General features: G+C 38.9%; 1 protein-coding gene and 1 long non-coding RNA gene across 5 annotated transcripts in view; one reads left to right on the top strand and one right to left on the bottom strand.

Annotated features, from left to right (window-relative positions):
- The window catches only part of NCAM2 (neural cell adhesion molecule 2), a 380393-nt gene that overhangs the window by 318863 nt on the left and 44697 nt on the right, over nt 1–16833 (bottom strand). The window lies entirely within an intron of this gene.
- Nucleotides 1–16833, top strand: part of LOC128349145 (uncharacterized) — a 28077-nt gene that overhangs the window by 4157 nt on the left and 7087 nt on the right. Inside the window, exon 2 of one of the 2 annotated variants that reach the window (XR_008318583.1) lies at nt 6735–6913. This is a non-coding gene — a long non-coding RNA (uncharacterized LOC128349145). Of the gene's footprint in view, nt 1–6731; nt 6914–16833 lie in introns of both variants that reach the window. The other variant, XR_008318582.1, reaches the window with a different exon arrangement.

Genomic DNA, 16833 nt, shown 5'->3' with positions numbered 1-16833 from the left:
AGAGCTGGTGGGCTCAGGTTCTTCGAACCCATCTGCTCAATTATAGATACACCCCTGCTGTGGCTGGCACAAGCAAGGACTGTGGCACTGGTTTGGAGAAGTACTGGGTGCTCAGTCTCCATCCCCTTCCTATAGCTCAAATTCCCTGACATGCCATAGCGCTCATCCACTCATTGAGCCCCATCTCTCTCAGCCCCACTCACCTTTCCAGTAATGATACAACTTTCCTCAAGAGCTGAAGAAACCTTGGAAACTACCTGCTGGCTGATACACCCACTCCCACCACACCCCCACTAGGGACTTTTTCACGTAGCATGTTTGTGTGAGTTTACGAGCTTGTGAGTTTACTGGCAGGCTTTACTGCAAACTCAAAGTTGTCCCAAAAACCCGACACAAATAGTGGATTTTTTTTACGCCAGATATAAATCAGTCTACACTCTAACAAGCTGTGAAAAACCCCACTTGTGTGTGAGCTGCTCCCCAATAACTCACAGGGCCTTGGGGGTAAATCTGGCCGATATGTGAATGCACCCGCTCCATTCTGGAGGAGATGCAAGTTAGAAGGCTTTAAAAGCCCCATGTGAAGAACTTCCAGTTTGCTTGAGGGCAGGATGATGGTGAATATGGGGCTCAGGGGAACTGAAGAGCTACTGCTTCCTCCCTCCCATCCAGGGAAGGGAAAGGGACCAGGCAGCTCAGGCTAGCAGGTGGGTGAGTACCTGTGTAATATGGCAAACATAGGAGTGTTGAATGACACAAGAAAAAAAGGAATGGAAAGCATGCATTCGAGTTTCGGTTTTCAGCAGCCTTTTTGTTTTTTAGGATTACTGATCAACCTGAGCAAAGGTAATAATAAATTGTAGATATGTATAAGGAGAAATGTATCAAATGTATGGTGTGTGAGCATTTGCTGACAAATAGTACATGTTCATATAAACATTATCCGGAAATTAAAATGATGCTCAAATTAGGACACACATTTGCCTTGTAATGAAGAGCACTGGTAGTTATTGCCTGAAGTTGAATTATTCAGTTCATGTACTCTTCCTGCCATGACTGATGGTATGGAAACTGTTTTTGACAAGAAACATGAACCAAGAGCTAATCAGGCCATGGTGCCAAGGAAAGATGCATGCCCGGCATCATAATAAAGACAACAAAGGATAAAGAGAGAAACAATTTGAGTATAATGTGGCAGAATTAACAAAAACGAATACAGTAGGAAGGACAGGTGATATGATCCCCATCTGAAAATTGTACAAAATAGACATTGTTTTCTTTCCAGTTGGCTAAAGGCTGTAATAATAAAATTGATTGATTGATTGACTGACAAAAGTCGAATAAATTGATTTGCATGTGTACTGGATAAAGGGATACACATATATGATTTCTGGCTGAAACATGCCTGCAGTTTTTATTACTCTGTATCATCTGGGCATCTCCAATGTAAAAAAAAAAAAAAAAGTGGAAATTTGTAGCTCAATGAGCTATACTGAACAGGGACCTCAATAAATATTTTGGGAAGCCACTAATAAAGTATGCTCTTACACAAATACAGCATTCTTAAAGGACACACAGAGGACTGAAAACAGAAGATTGCAAACTGGAATAAAGGAGATTTGTATGAGAGTTGGTGAAGAAAGATAGGCTGTGTATATTCACTGTTTGCTGATACACAGTACATACTCATATAACAGATCTGCAGATCTGCAATTTATTCACTGTTCTCTGAATAAACACAAGTTTATTCACCGAAGTTTCTTGTGGGAAACTTCAAATTTATTCACAGAAGTTTCTTGTGGGAAACGTGTGTTTTGCATGAAGCTCTTTGTGTGAGATTTAGCAGTGTCCAGTCTGTTTCAGTTTCTGCCTGGTAAAAGTGGATGAAGCTTGTCACTATGCTGCTGGGGGGGTGGAGTCACATTTGTTAGCGGAGCAAGGATCAATCCAGTTCAACTATTTCTTTAGAAACACATAGAGGCCTGGGAGCTTGTGACCAGGAGACTGCAAAAAGGATTAAGTGAGTTTATTGGAGGAGGAAGACCAAGCACTAGAAACAACATGGGCAGCACATCAAGTGCTGTGGCGAGTTGGGGAATGTACAGTCATATATAAGAACACTAACCAAGAACATGAAATACATTAAATAATAATATCTAACCAAAAGACACTACACAATAAAATTCATTTTATTATATCCACACATACATATCACATTATAAACAACAGTTTCAAAACAACTTTATCAAGTGTCCAAATGTAAATCCCAAACTATTTCTTATAAAAGAAGGTAGTATCTTTAATATTAAGAAGATCTTTGAAATAATAATATTAAGTAATTAATATTAATATTAATGAAGATCTTTGAAAACGTGGAATGGATCCTATTCAGAGTAAATTCCTAAATATTTTCTTCCATGAAAACATGACTTCTAATAGTCATATAATTCATTCATTGCCAAATTCTTTTGCAAACTGATTTCCAAATACTTTCTTCTATAAATAGACAACTTCTGATGCACAGTAATATAATTCACACATCATCTAAGAAACATATCATACATCAATATGCTAAAACAGTTATCAAGTTATTTAAAATCCATCTTATATCTGAGTGATAAAACTAATCAATTTCATTCCACGGGCAAAAACACGAATACAGACAAAATCTACAAAGGTATTATCTCCCTATGAATGATTCATAAACTCCTTTATTGTCAAAGTCTATACAATCCTTTAAAAAAAAACATATCAAAACCCATCTAAACTTATTTTATCAAAAGCATGAAATGCTGCCAAATTTGTATAATCATTTCATTAAATATGGAAAAATTTCACCCCACCCTTTTGCAAACTGATTCTCACTGCTGAAAAGTCTCTAGGATACTGAATAACTCTCAGGTTAAAAATGGCCTATTTATATCAACTATGTAGAATCTACTAAGCTGATCCTAAGGTCGGAAAGAGATAAAGGCAATTTATTTGTAGACCCAGTCTAAAATAGTCTCTCAAATCCATGTGCAATGCACTATTGTTAGATATGCTAAGTCTAATAGGGATGTTCATGAACAGTTCGTGCACTCCCTGGAGCAGCGCGGGTGGTGCCTCAAAGTGAGCAGGTAAGGTACTCTTTACCTGTTCGCCTCCTCCCTGCTGCTTTCCCCCCACCAGCACTCGATTGTGAAAGAAGTGTTCCTTCCTGCAGCCCCTACTGGCGTCAGCACACACACATTGCCAGCCATTTGCATGGTCAGCATACCACACAAATGGCTGGCATGTGTGCCGATGCTGGAAGGGCAGCAGAAGCCTTGTGCGTCTCTTCACCAGAATGAGCATCATACCTGTCCATATACATCCCCAAAGTATGTATTTGTTTATTTCGGCCTGAAGATCTGAAGTACATTATGGATGCCAGGTTCCCTGATGGAAGTAGGGCAGGATATGACAAGATTGGTCTGTTTGGACATCATGACTAATCTTGGCAAATCAGAACCTGGACAGGAATTAGAGGCTCACATGGAGATTGCGGAAGCATGCTCACAGGGCTGTGAGTGCTCATGAAAACCTCAGATGCTGCCATTACTTGTGAACTCACCCATAGTCATCTATTTTGGACATTGCTATTCATGTATTGTTAAGGCAGTTTGTAATAAAGTTGAAGCCAATGTCATCTCAGCTCTGTGTGTGTGTGTGTGTGTGTGTGTGTGTGTGTGTGTTGGTCTGTCTTTCCATTCCATCTTCACTCCAGGTGTGAAGTGTCCTTTCCCCCCTCAGGTTATTGATGCTTTAGTATATTTTCAACAAGCAATAATTTGCAGCATATGCCTTGATGAGACTCTGAGTGGATTTCCCCTTATCTTTTGTTGTTGTTGTTTTAATGGTTTGCTCCACCCTGAACTTGACTCAATTCTGCTGAATTTTTATTGCTATATTTCTCAAATTAAATTATAGAATTGAATGCGGTCCTGTAATTATTTGCAACTCCCCACCACCACCACACTTCCAAAGTACATGTATGCACTGCATTGCACAGTCCGGATGTAATTTTACAGTATGTATGATTGCATCAGGTTTTTTTGTTCAATATGCTTATGCATTGGTAAAACACCATAGAAGAAAGGGTCTTGATCCAATAATATGTGCAAATGCCGGTTCAGAAAGTGAACTGAAAAATTAAAGCTGTGGCAAACTGGGCATACACAGTGCACAACACTGGAATAAAAGCTAGAACAAGGGAAAATCCCTCAAGCATCACTTTGGAAATAAGGGTAACTGGGAAATTCCAAATCTGAAAAAGAAAATTTGGAGAAGGATAATATTGAATCCATACATTGCCTCATTCCAAAAGGTTTCCCCATGCACCAGCTTCTAACAGAATTACCTATCAGCTAACAATAAAGGTCATTTTCAGCATGCAACATGGATTTTCCCCCCAGCTGTACAAATTTCATTGTTGCAATTTGCAAAAATAAGTTACTCCCAACTGCTTTCCAGGGTAGAACTGCAAAAACTGATGCTAAGTTATTATTTATAACTTCACATGCCTTCCAAATGGCTAACAATTACGCCTTCACTTAATGGCAACTCTTTAGAGTCTGTGGGAATATAATATTTACAAACGTAAAATAACCCATTTGGCTAGCATCCTGTCAGTGCCATAATTCTCTCAGTTAAAATTAATATTCTACATGAGATATATAATTTCTCCATTGTTGGTGCCAGTTTTAACATTTATTTACAAGTAACCAATTTAGAGAACTCACATTTTTACAATATCAGCTAGTTCATGTTATGAAGCTATTGCAGTGTGTGTGTGTGTGTGTGTGTGTGTGTGTGAGAGAGAGAGAGAGAGAGAGAGAGAGAGAGAGAGAGAGAATTTAGCCAGTGAATTAAATTTAATTTTATATGTTCTACATAACTGAGGAGGTTCATATGGGATCAGGGCAGCAGACATTCTCCTGTTTCGTTTTAATCTAAAATGAATATTTTAGATATTCAATCTAAAATGAAATCTTCAATTATTTCAAATCTAGTCCAAATGGCATTGCTATTTGAAGTTTTAATCTACAACCAAGGTCAAGAACATAAGAATTGCCATTGTTTTTTCAGCATACTTTGAGACTTTTGTGATTCCTTAGTGCCTCAGGAACCTGCTTAGCAAGATCATTTCTTCCATGCAGTTTTTTTTAACTTTCAAATGAACATCCCATTAACATGCCTTCATAAATCATCTCTACCCCCACAAACTGATCAGTTATTTTTCACAGGTTTCCATATTTGTGACATTACATGATGTTTGTTTTATTATTCAAATAGGTTGAACACAAGTGAAGAAACAATCTAACCTTGTGGATATATTGCTGACCTTATCCCTGCTATGTTAAATATTCTAAAGGCATAATGAAGTTATGGGGCATGAATATTTCACTGATATATTCTTACAGTGTCCTTGTGATCAAGGCAAATTCAGACAGCATCATTTAAATGCAGCCTATAAGATCTTGTTTTCTCTCCTGAAAGGCCAGATCCTATCTTGCATGTGTAAGTTTTGATCTTATATGTAATGAGAACTTTGGCAGTTGACAGACGAAGTCTACAAAATGTCCCTTTTTAACGCATTGATTAATAGAGTGATGCAACATTATAAATACTTTTTTTAATGCTTTCAGTGTACACTAACTTCATTTGATGGAGGTTAACTGTTTCTGTGGTAGAGTTTGACCTGTATATTTGTAATTGAATGGAACTTTTCATTGTACATTGAAATGATTGGTGTTTTTTGTTTTGCAGCGTATAATCGAAAAACACCTTTAAACACACACACACACACACACACACACACACCAAACAATATAAACAATCAATCTGAGTTAGAACAATGGTCCAGCCAAGTAATGTCTATAGCAATTTTTATTTATTTATTTATAGTTATTGTTAAATTTATACCCCGCCTTTCATTAAGAAAATCCCAAGACGGCTCACAATAAAATTTAAAAACAAGATTATAAAAAAGACACATTAAAATATTGAGCTAAAAATATAAAAACAAATCTGAGTTTAAAAAAAAATAAATTAAAACACTAGCATAAAAATTTAATTTAATTTAAGGCATGAGAAATATCTCAGTTATTACATTAAAAATAACCCACTCTTTTGCTTTTCTTGTGTGATAAAAATTACATTATTGCTATCATTTTCTGTTCCCCCAGATTATGTAAGCCTCTAATGAGATTAGTCATTGGGGGGGGGGTCATCTGGCACTGCCCACAGAGTGCCAGAATGATACAATTGCCAAATGTAGGCTTAGTTATTTCCAATGCACTTTGGGAGGGAGGCTTTGGGAGGTTTGTACAGCCTCTTTATCAATAACTTTGAATAACCTCTATGAATGCAAGCATTTTCCCCCCTATGGCAATTTGCAAAAGCATTCCAGGACATTTCAGCAGCCTCCCTCATTCAAATTGCTTGTGGGAAACACAACCAGTTTTCAAATATTTATTTTATTTATTTATCATATTTCTATACCACCTGATATGTACATCTCTAGGCAGTGAACAACATTTAAAATATTTAAAAGTTACAAATTAAAATACATGGCAATAAAACAATAGAATAAAATAGATATCAAAACAAGTTTTAAAATTACTAAAATTAATTCTAATTAAAAGCCTGCAAAAACAGAAGAGTCTTGAGGGTCTTCCTGAAAACTAATGGAGATGATTTTATTTCAGTAGGAAGAATATTCCAAAGCCCTGGGGCAGCCACAGAGAAAGCCTGGTCATGGGTCGCCACCAAATGAGCCAGCGGCATCTGTAACTGGACGTCCCCAGAAGATCGTAACAGGTGGTAGGATTTATGACAAAGGAGGTGCTTTCTTAAATAGCCTGGACCTAAGCCATTAAGGGCTTTATAGGTAAGAGCCAGCGCTTTAATTATTTTTTATTATTATTAATATTATTACATTTTATATCCCGCTCCTCCTCCAAGGAGCCCAGAGTGGTGTACTACATACTTAAGTTTCTCCTCACAACAACCCTGTGAGGTAAGTTAGGCTCAGAGACACATGACTGGCCCAGAGTCACCCAGCTAGTAACATGGCTGAATGGGGATTTGAACTTGGGTCTCTCCGATCCTAGTCCAGCACTCTAACCACTACACCACGCTGGCTCACCTGAAAGCATTTCACAAAAGTATTTTGTATTTCACCCAAAACATCTCAGCAACTTTTTTTGAAGTTCTTTCAAAACCAGTGTTATGTCATCCCTTCGTGTTGTCCCAGAGACCAATCTGGCTCCCACATTTTGTACCAATTGTAGTTTCCAGACTATGTACAAAGGCAGCCCCACACAGAGCAGATTACAGTAGTCAAGCCCGGAGGTTACCAGCATATGTACCACTGATTTAAGGTCATTCGCCTCTATAAATTGAAGTAGCTGGCGTATCAGCTGAAGCTGATAAAAAGCGCTCCTCCTGGCCACCACCTCAACTTGAGAAACCAGTGAGAGCTTTGGGTCCAGGAGCTCTCCCAAGCTTTGTACTTGATCTTTCGGGGGAGTGTAACCCCGTCCAGAACAGCCAGATCTAAACTATCTCTTGGGTCCCGTCCCCCCACAGTCAGTACCTCCTTCTTATTTGGATTCAACTCCAGTTTGTTATCCCTCATCCAGCCCATTACTGTCTCCAGGCAGGCATGTAGGTAAAACATGCCATTCCACAGTTGGATGATTCTTCTATCACCAAGCGCAGTGATCACTCCAAATTTTATTTAGGCAAATAACTTCCACTGTGAGAGCCATTTCCCTCTGTGCTAACTTGTGTGAGTGCTGTACTATTCCCAGTGCTGTATGGGGTGGGGTGGGGTGGTGGTAGTGGTGGACTTTAAGACAAACAGAGCCCTGTCAAACCCCAGTGCCATCTTAGGGACTGTGCACAGGCTACAGACTGCTGTGAAGTATAGTCCTTCTCCATGTTTTCCCCATAAAGCTCTATGGGGGAAGTACTGGGAAGGACTACACTTTCCAGTGCTCCATGCATATCTTCCAAAATGGTGCTGGTGCTCCAGAGGGCTCTGTTTCACCATCTCTGAGGAAACTGCAGCACTGCATGGTGGGTACAGTCAGCTGTGCAGAGTATTTGGCTTTGGCTGAAGCTTTGCACAGACTAATAAACAACTAGGAGCCAATCTTAGGTTAGGGGGCTGCCTAACACTGATCTGGCTAAATCTACTGAATTAGCCTAGGATATGGGTTTTAATCACTCTTAATGGAGAAGATTTAATGACTGAACAGGAAAGCAGAAGTTGAATTACAGAAGCCATAGGTTCCAAAGGAACAAAGTTTATTTTCTTCCTTTCCTTAAGGAAAGTGTTAATTCCTATTAACATATTTATACCCTCCCATTTTCATGCATTATTTCACACACAGGGATGTCTGGAATATCACCACTCCTAGCCTTGTGCTGAGAATGGTGACTTTACCTCACCCAACACTGGATGAAGACAAAAGGCTGCAGGGATTACTTAAGTGTTCAGTAAGTGTTCAGTGTTCAGTAGAGCCAGTGTAGTATAGTAGTTAGAGTGCTGGACTAGGAACGGGGAGACCCGAGTTCAAATCCCCATTCAGCCATGATACTTGCTGGGTGACTCTGGGCCAGTCACTTTTCTCTCAGCTTAACCTACTTCACAGGGTTGTTGTGAGGAGAAACTTAAGTATGTAGTACACCGCTCTGGGCTCCTTGGAGGAAGAGCAGAATATAAAATGTAAAATAATAATAATAAAGAAGAAACAGTGCAATTCTGGGGGAAATTATGGGACAATCCAATAGATTATAATAAAAAAGCAGGCTGGGTGAAAGAGGTCAAAAATGTAACCAACAAATGCATGATCTAATAATAACACCAGAATTAATAAGTGAAAGAGCAAAGAAAATTAAAAATTGGACTCCACCAGGTGACGATGAACTGCATGGCTTTTGGCTTAAACACCTAACAAGCCTTCATAAACAACTATCAAAACAGTTCAATCACATTTTGCAAGGAGGTGATATTGAACAATGGCTAACTACTGGGAAAACTCATCTCATAATGAAAGACCCAGCAAAAGGTGCAGTTCCAAGTAATCATAGACCGATAACCTGCCTGCCAACCACGTTCAAATTAATAACTGGAACAACAGCAGATGAAGTAATGCAACACTTATTAACTAAAAAACAGCTTCCAGTTGAACAGAAAGGAAATTGTCCGAACACCAGAGGCACAAAAGACCAGCTGCTGATTGACAAAATGATTTTAGAAAATTGCAAGAGAAGAAAAATAAATCTAAGTGTTGCATGGACAGACTACAAGAAAGCCTTTGACTCATTGCCTCACACATGGATACTAAAATGTTTAGAAACAACTGGTGTCAGCAAAAACTTTCAGATATTTATTAAAAAAGCAATGAGCATGTGGAGTACACAGTTAACAATCAATGGCGAGACACTTGGACAGGTTAGCATTAGAAGAGATATTTTCCAGGGGGACTCACTATTCCCTCTGTTGTTTCTAATCGCCATGACTCCACTTTCACAAATACTAAACAAAACAGGCCTCGGATACCAAACATCTAAAACTTCAAGTAAAATCAATCATCTGCTGTACATGGACGATCTGAAGTTGTATGGAAAGTCTCAGTCAGAAATTGAATCACTGCTAAACACTATCCATATATTCAGTAGCGATATAGCAATGGAGTTTGGACTAGACAAGTGTGCTGCATTAATAATGAACAGAAGAAAAATAACAAAAACAGAAGGAATAGAACTGCCGATTGGAAGCAACATCAAGAACCTGGAAGAGAAAGAACATTACAAATACTTAGGCATTCTCCAGGCTGATAACATCGCACACGCTGAAGTTAAAAGAAAAACTGGAAGTGAATACATCAGGAGAGTTAGAAAAATCCTCAAGTCCAAATTTAATGGCGGGAACACCATACAAGCCATAAATACCTGGGCTATACCTGTTATCAGAGACACTGAAGGAATAATAGACTGCACCCAGGCAGAGCTAGAGACACTATATCGTAAGATCAGGAAAATAATAACCATCAATCATGCTCTGCACCACCTCAGTGATGTAGATAGGCTCTACCTCCCTCGCAGCTCAGGTGGAAGACGAATGCTGCAAGTCCATCAAACAGTAGAGGAGGAGAAAAGAGGCCTTGAAGAATATATAAGGGACAGTGAAGAAGATGCACTTCAAATGGTCAATAACGAGAAACTATTCAACAACCCAACTGCCCTGTGTAAACTGCCCTCTGTGTAAACTGCTTCTCTGTGTAAACTGTGTAAACTGCCATTTTTGGAAGAGCAGTATAGAAATTGAACAAACAAACAAATAAATAAATAACAACTTAATAAAAACTATGCACTGAAGTGTTTCTGCCGAAAAATATATTTGAGATAAGAAAAAACAGTGGCAGACCTTTTATACAATTGGTTTTAAATAAGAAAAAAGCAATTACCGGTATAAGCAACATCATCATGATGTTTTTTCTGATACATCAAAAAGGTCTACTTTTTGGATTTAATACACACCCATGGTATCCAAATCATTTGTTCTACAAAATTCTTAACATCTCATTCATATGTAGTAAATCTGGCAGGTAGACCACAATAATACAGTATAGACCACCTTCATACTGTTAGTCTGTGTGTACTACAGGCAAGAGGTTCAAATTTACTGCAAGAGTAATTTTAGAGCCAATCCCAATTCAGTAATGGGATAAATTAATTACTTAATTAAGGACAGAAGAAGTCTTGCTTTAGGAGAGGTTTTGGTACAGAGGAGAAAAGTGTATTTGCAAAAGGAAAACACTTTATCCAAGTGAGAAGTTCATTATCCATGAGAAATTGGTAGCCTTGTTTTTTCTTCTCTCTCTCCCTCTCCCTCCCCCCACCCCCCCCCCCTCTCTCACACACACCCCTTTGTGGTTATGCATTCAATCTTCAGCTTTCTAAATTTGGTTTAAAAATTGTGCAATTCCTGCACAGGTTTGTGGGCAACTCTGCACCTATCTGTGTGACTTGATTCCACCAGAAATAGCCAAAAAGTATCCCAACAGCAGCTGTGCAAGATCTGTGGAATCAAGCTTTTCTCAAACATCTGAGCAGAGGGATTTCACTTTTCAATGTACTATCTCAAATGTTTCATAACTCAGCAGAAGCATTTAAAAAAAATGAAATAGGCTTTGTAAAGTTCTGATTTCTGGGGGGGGGGGGTTCTTGAAACAAATGCAGGTGACACATAGAAGTGTTAAGTCAGATGAAGGAACAGTTTTGTCTTACAATTGATTTTAAATAATAATCAATTACAAGCAACATCATGACTTTTTCCTGATAAATCAATACAAAAACAGCCTTATACTTAGCACAACAGTGTTTTTTAAGGTAATTGTTTAAGAGGATGATGAAATGAAATGAACATTGCCCAATGGTTTTATCATCTAAAATCAATGAGGGTGGGGGACCGGTTTAGACTTGTCTTCGTATACACTTCTAGAAATGCACAACATAAATTGAAGTATGTGCATACAACATTAATTTTCCCCCAATATTACTTTACTAAATTACAGGTTGAAAGGCATTTTAACCTGGCAATGGTTCAATTGAAGAAGAAAAAAATTACTTGAAAGAAAGCATCTATATATTGAAGTAGTCTAATCATTACAGAAAATAAATCTGTACAATCAGTCAATGGCAAGATAAAGTTATCTTTTCTTCTGAATAAATAGTTCTGTGTTTCCTTTTTCTGTTCTCGCCTGACTAAGGACTTGTACCAAGTACTACATGATGTCAATGGAAACCTTATTGATTACAATGAAGGTCAGACTTTAGCATTGATGGAAAGATGTACAGAATTGCTTCAGTGGCTTTAATAAAAACCTTGCTTGTAACTCATATCTGAGCAGCACTGCAACTAATAAAGCATCCTATATCAAGCTACGAGAACTACCTTAATTGGAAAAGGATAAGACACTTCATCTCACTTTCAAGGGAAGCTGATATATTAAAATTGCCTCATACCTTTCACCAATCTTGGGTATTAAAGTTGGGCCAAGAAAAATGACAGCAGTATCTTGATTAAAGGTGCTAATTAAAAACAACAACAAGACTGTTCAGTGAGAATAATTTGGAAGGGATTTCTGAAACTGAGGACAAGATAATATGTTCCTTTCTTCTCCAAGGAAAGTGGATTTTGCCCCTCCCCTCCAAAAAACAGCCACTAAAAACTCTACACTCTTTGTAGATAGTTTCAAGTAAATTCCTACAGACAAATCAGAATACCTAGCACACTAAAATATGTAATATTTTGTGATCATTTTCTCCTCCTGTCAAGCCTATTACAAGAGTTTGTGCAGTTGGTATCATGGTCTCATTATGCTGTGTGCATCTATTGGTTAGTGCCTATGATCTCACTTTTGACAAGTGGCACAGCTTCCATGCTATTTGGTAACTCTTTGGAATTTTTTAAATTTTATATTAGCTATTTACGAAACTTTAGAATAAAATCTCTTCCACTGAATCACTGGTTCTAAATCACCCAGCAACAGTGACAGAGACCACATTCTTGTGCATCTGCACACTGTATGCCTCTTCCTTTGGGAATAATGGAAGCAGTGTGTGGTGTGTCAGCATGCAGGAGTGCTGGGCCTGGTCAGGCAGATAAATGGGCTTTGGGCAAGGCTGCAAGGCGTATTGAGCAGTTTGGCTTAGAAATTACAGAGCAAAGATAACATACTTAGTTTCTGTATTCTGCATGCAAGGCAGCCAGTGTGGTAGGCCGCAAAGAGGAGATAAGGGCAAATTTGCAAAGTCACTGGGGACATATGAATATTGTCTAAGAACCCAGATGGCCAGAGCCATATCCAGATACTGAGGAAGAAGGTAACAGAGAGTCCAGATGGCACCTGACCGACCTTATATAGCGGGGGTGCATTGAAGTGCTTGTCAGTGACCCCATCTGAAGAGACTCAGCCCACCCAGACCTTGTCCAGCCTATCCTACGGTGTCCAGAGAGATGACAACCAACCAGAATTGAGAGGAAGAGGTAGAGAGCAGAGACATGTGGGAAGAGGACCCCCATGTTTCCTTGCTTCAACCCACTTTGCCTCAACACCCATGAACAGGGGATAAAAGACTAAGGAAAATGGTTATCCAGACCTTTAGCCCTCCATTGGAACCCAAAGTGTCTTGGTGCACCGCTGCTGTTGGGTCAACACTATGCAAGCACCCCTACACCTGGTTAGCTTGAATTCTGGCCAGACCCAACCTAGCCAAGCATAGACACAATAAAGATCTTAGGAGATTGCATGTTCATTATACAATTAATGTGGGAACAAGTGGCTACATGCAATGGATGATCTTTCTATTTGCAATGTTGGTGCATATTGCTGTGTTTTGCTAGAAAGATAAAGTAATAGTTTTGCCTTGCTAAAGTGATGAAACTGAGGTGATCAGAAGATACTTCAACTTCATCAACTGAAATAAATGTGTGCAGATTAAACTCAGACACCAGTCTCCTTGAGTCTTTGAGTATCTCTGGTTAGTATGAAGGAGAGTTTTGGATACAAGTCAGAGGGGGAAGTATAAGCAGAACTGCCTTAGTTTCACCTGCAGCCTTTAGGTAGGGGCCACAGTTTCATGAGGCAAGTGGTCAGGAGACCGTGACATATAAGGGTGGATGTTCTCACTAAGGAGCTGCTTACTCCACCCTAGGCAATTTCTAGATCACACTAATCTCCCAAAATCTGAACCCCTCTGACTATACCACCAGTACCGTCCTCTTATTTAGCACCATTGTTGAGTGGTTGATGTTAATTTCTGAAGCAAAGTTTGAATACTTCATGAACTAGTGAAGTTATTTTTTCCCCTTTTTTTAACCTTTAGGATTTTTTTAGAAGCAGTGTACTTCCCCTAACTAGTGCAAGATTTCATATCTTCCCCTTTAAAGAAAATATATTGCGAAAGGTTCCCCATCTCTCTAGTTCAATGCTATGACTCCTGCAGCCAGGGGGACACATCTGTTCCCCTGCATTATATATGTGGCACATATGTATCTATGAGGTATCACATAACTGGATCAGGGTTAATGTCAATGTAGGCTAACAAAACATTGTGTTTTCCATTTTTAAAAAATGTTAGTCTTGAAAAAGAAATCTTTTCTTTCGGGAAAAAATCCATGGATTCTGTCACAATTACAAGCCTGTCCACCTCTTCTCCCTCTCCAAAAAAATCAGCCAACTGTCTGGTGAAGGATGTACATAGGCATCCTATCATGTTTGCAAGCCAGTTGGTCCCAGGAACAAATAAGCAATTTGGCTTTAAAAGAAACAGACATTCAAACACACAATGTTCTCATTTCTACTATACAGTAAGAGTTTATATTATTACCGCTCTAGTTTAACCTATAAAGTGACACAATCCAATTTAGAAAGGAACACAAACAAATCCTTCATGAAAATGCCAAATCACATCAGAATGGCACCTGGTTTCATTCTGCTTCCTGAAGTATTTGATAACTGAGAACAGCTAATGTGTCATCAAATCTCAAGGGAACTGAAGCTACAGAAATGTAATCTTCTCATGTCTGCAATATAATGCCTTTTACATGAATAAATAGAGTACAAGATTGCCTTTGCAAACTTTTCTTTTGAAGTCATTACTGGGAACAGAACTACACTATTATGACTCTAAGTCTACCAAGATAAATAACAGCCTCCATTAAAAAAATATGTATGAGAATGCTTTCTGTTGGACTCATTGTCAGAAAAATTGCAGTTTTCAGTTACACATATACTTTCCCCCCCACTTTGTCAAAAGAGAAGTTACACTTTTCTCAGATATCACCCAACATGGTAATTTGACCTTGTAGAAATATTCAGGTAGACAGTTCCTCTTTTGCAGGGTAAACTTAAGCTAAATAAACAATTATGCTGTAAACCATTCCGAACCCACATTGCTCACAGAAAGCAATGGCAGAACCCTAAGAATTATTCTTAATGTAGGCTGTTTTTCAATTCCCATTATTGTATGTATGTATGTATATTTGTACATCTCCCCCCGCCCCTTTACCTGTAGGGCATCGAGCCAGTCTGAACAATCTGAAAATGGTTCAGTTAAAGGTTGAGCCTTCAAACCAAACTGGTTCAAACTCCAATCAACTCACTTCCGAACCAGTTCACACATCTTATGATGTGGTGGGTACAGAAATAGTTTTGCCAACAGAAAATGTTGGGTTGCAAGTGAAAATCTACCTTGTCAATGGGCCAACACATATGATCTTTCTTGTAGATTCAACTTTCTCAAATACAATATGCTTCATAATACAGTAAAATGAGCTCCTAAAACTGGAAAGTTAAAGGAGTATGGATTTGTAATTTATCAAGCAGCTAGAATTATCAATCTGAATTGCTACATACAACAAATGAAAAGTGCTGATCTACACAGCCACACTTCTGACATAGTAATTGCAACAGCTACATTGCAATTTGGTAGCTGACCACAGCAGGTCAGCTCTTGAAGAACTTGTTCTTATTAGATGGAGAAAAATCTCATTACTATGATGCAAGAGAATGCCTCAAATACTACATGAATGGTTGGTTGGTTTATTGCATTTCTATACTTCCCTATCCAAAAGCTCTGGCTGGTGTGTAACAACAAAAACAAATACAACCATTTAAAACAATTGACCTAACACAATATAAAACAAATTTAATAACAGTTTGAAACCATTTAAGACAAACTAAAAACACTGAAGAACAATTTTAAAACCTTGGAAGGCCAGACCAAACAAATAGGCTCTTAGGGCTCTCTTGAAGGTCAACAATGAACCCAAGCTATGAATTTCTGCCAGGAGTGTATTCCACAGCCCAGGAGCAGCTACAGAGAAGGCTGTGGTTTGAGTCGCCACCAGATATACCAGTGGAGACAGACTTCTCCAGATGTCCTTAAAGTGTAGTGATGATCATACAGAAAAAGGTGCTCTCTATGGTAACCACGCTGAGAGCCAGCGTGATGTAGTGGTTAGAGTGGACTAGGACCGGGGAGACCCAAGTTCAAATCCCCATTCAGCCATAATACTAGCTGGGTGACTCTGGGCCAGTCACTTCTCTCTCAGCCTAGCCTACTTCACAGGGTTGTTGTGAAAGAGAAACTTAAGTATGCAGTACACCACTCTGGGCTCCTTGGAGGAAGAGTGGGATATAAATGCAATAACAACAACAACAACCTGGATCTAAACCATTCAGGGCTTTAAAAGTGATAACCATCACTTTGTATTTTGTCCAGAAACATATCGGCAGCCAGGGCAACTGTTTAAGGACAGGCATAATATGTTCTTTCCGGGTCACCCCAAAGACCAGTCTGGCTGATGCCTTTTTAACTAACTGAAGCTTGTGAGTGACATACAAAGACAGCCCTATGTAGAGCGCATTGCAATAATCAACCCTAGAGGTTACTAGGGATGTGTGAAACATTTCAGGTACAAAACATTTTGTATTTGAAACAAGCCGTTTGAGGTGTTTTATAGACAAAACACCCATTTTCCAAATCCAAAAGTTTTGTACACAAAACAAAATGTCCCTGTTTCGGCTACAAAACATTTTGTTGTTTTGGACCTCCATTTTGTGGCGATCTCTGAGTCACTCTCCATTTTGTGTTTGACATCTCTTTGAAATTCCCACTATTCCAGCCTTACAATCGGTGCCCTAAAGCAAGGGCTGACCTGCTGATGATTCCCTCCTTGTTCCCCATTGGCTCTTTTGCCTCTTGCCACTCTCTACTGATGCCCTGATT

Source organism: Hemicordylus capensis, chromosome 3 (genome assembly GCF_027244095.1).
Source record: "Hemicordylus capensis ecotype Gifberg chromosome 3, rHemCap1.1.pri, whole genome shotgun sequence".
NCBI lineage: Eukaryota > Metazoa > Chordata > Lepidosauria > Squamata > Cordylidae > Hemicordylus > Hemicordylus capensis.
Note: the sequence above shows the minus strand (reverse complement) of the source record. Positions and strands in the feature narration are given on the sequence as shown.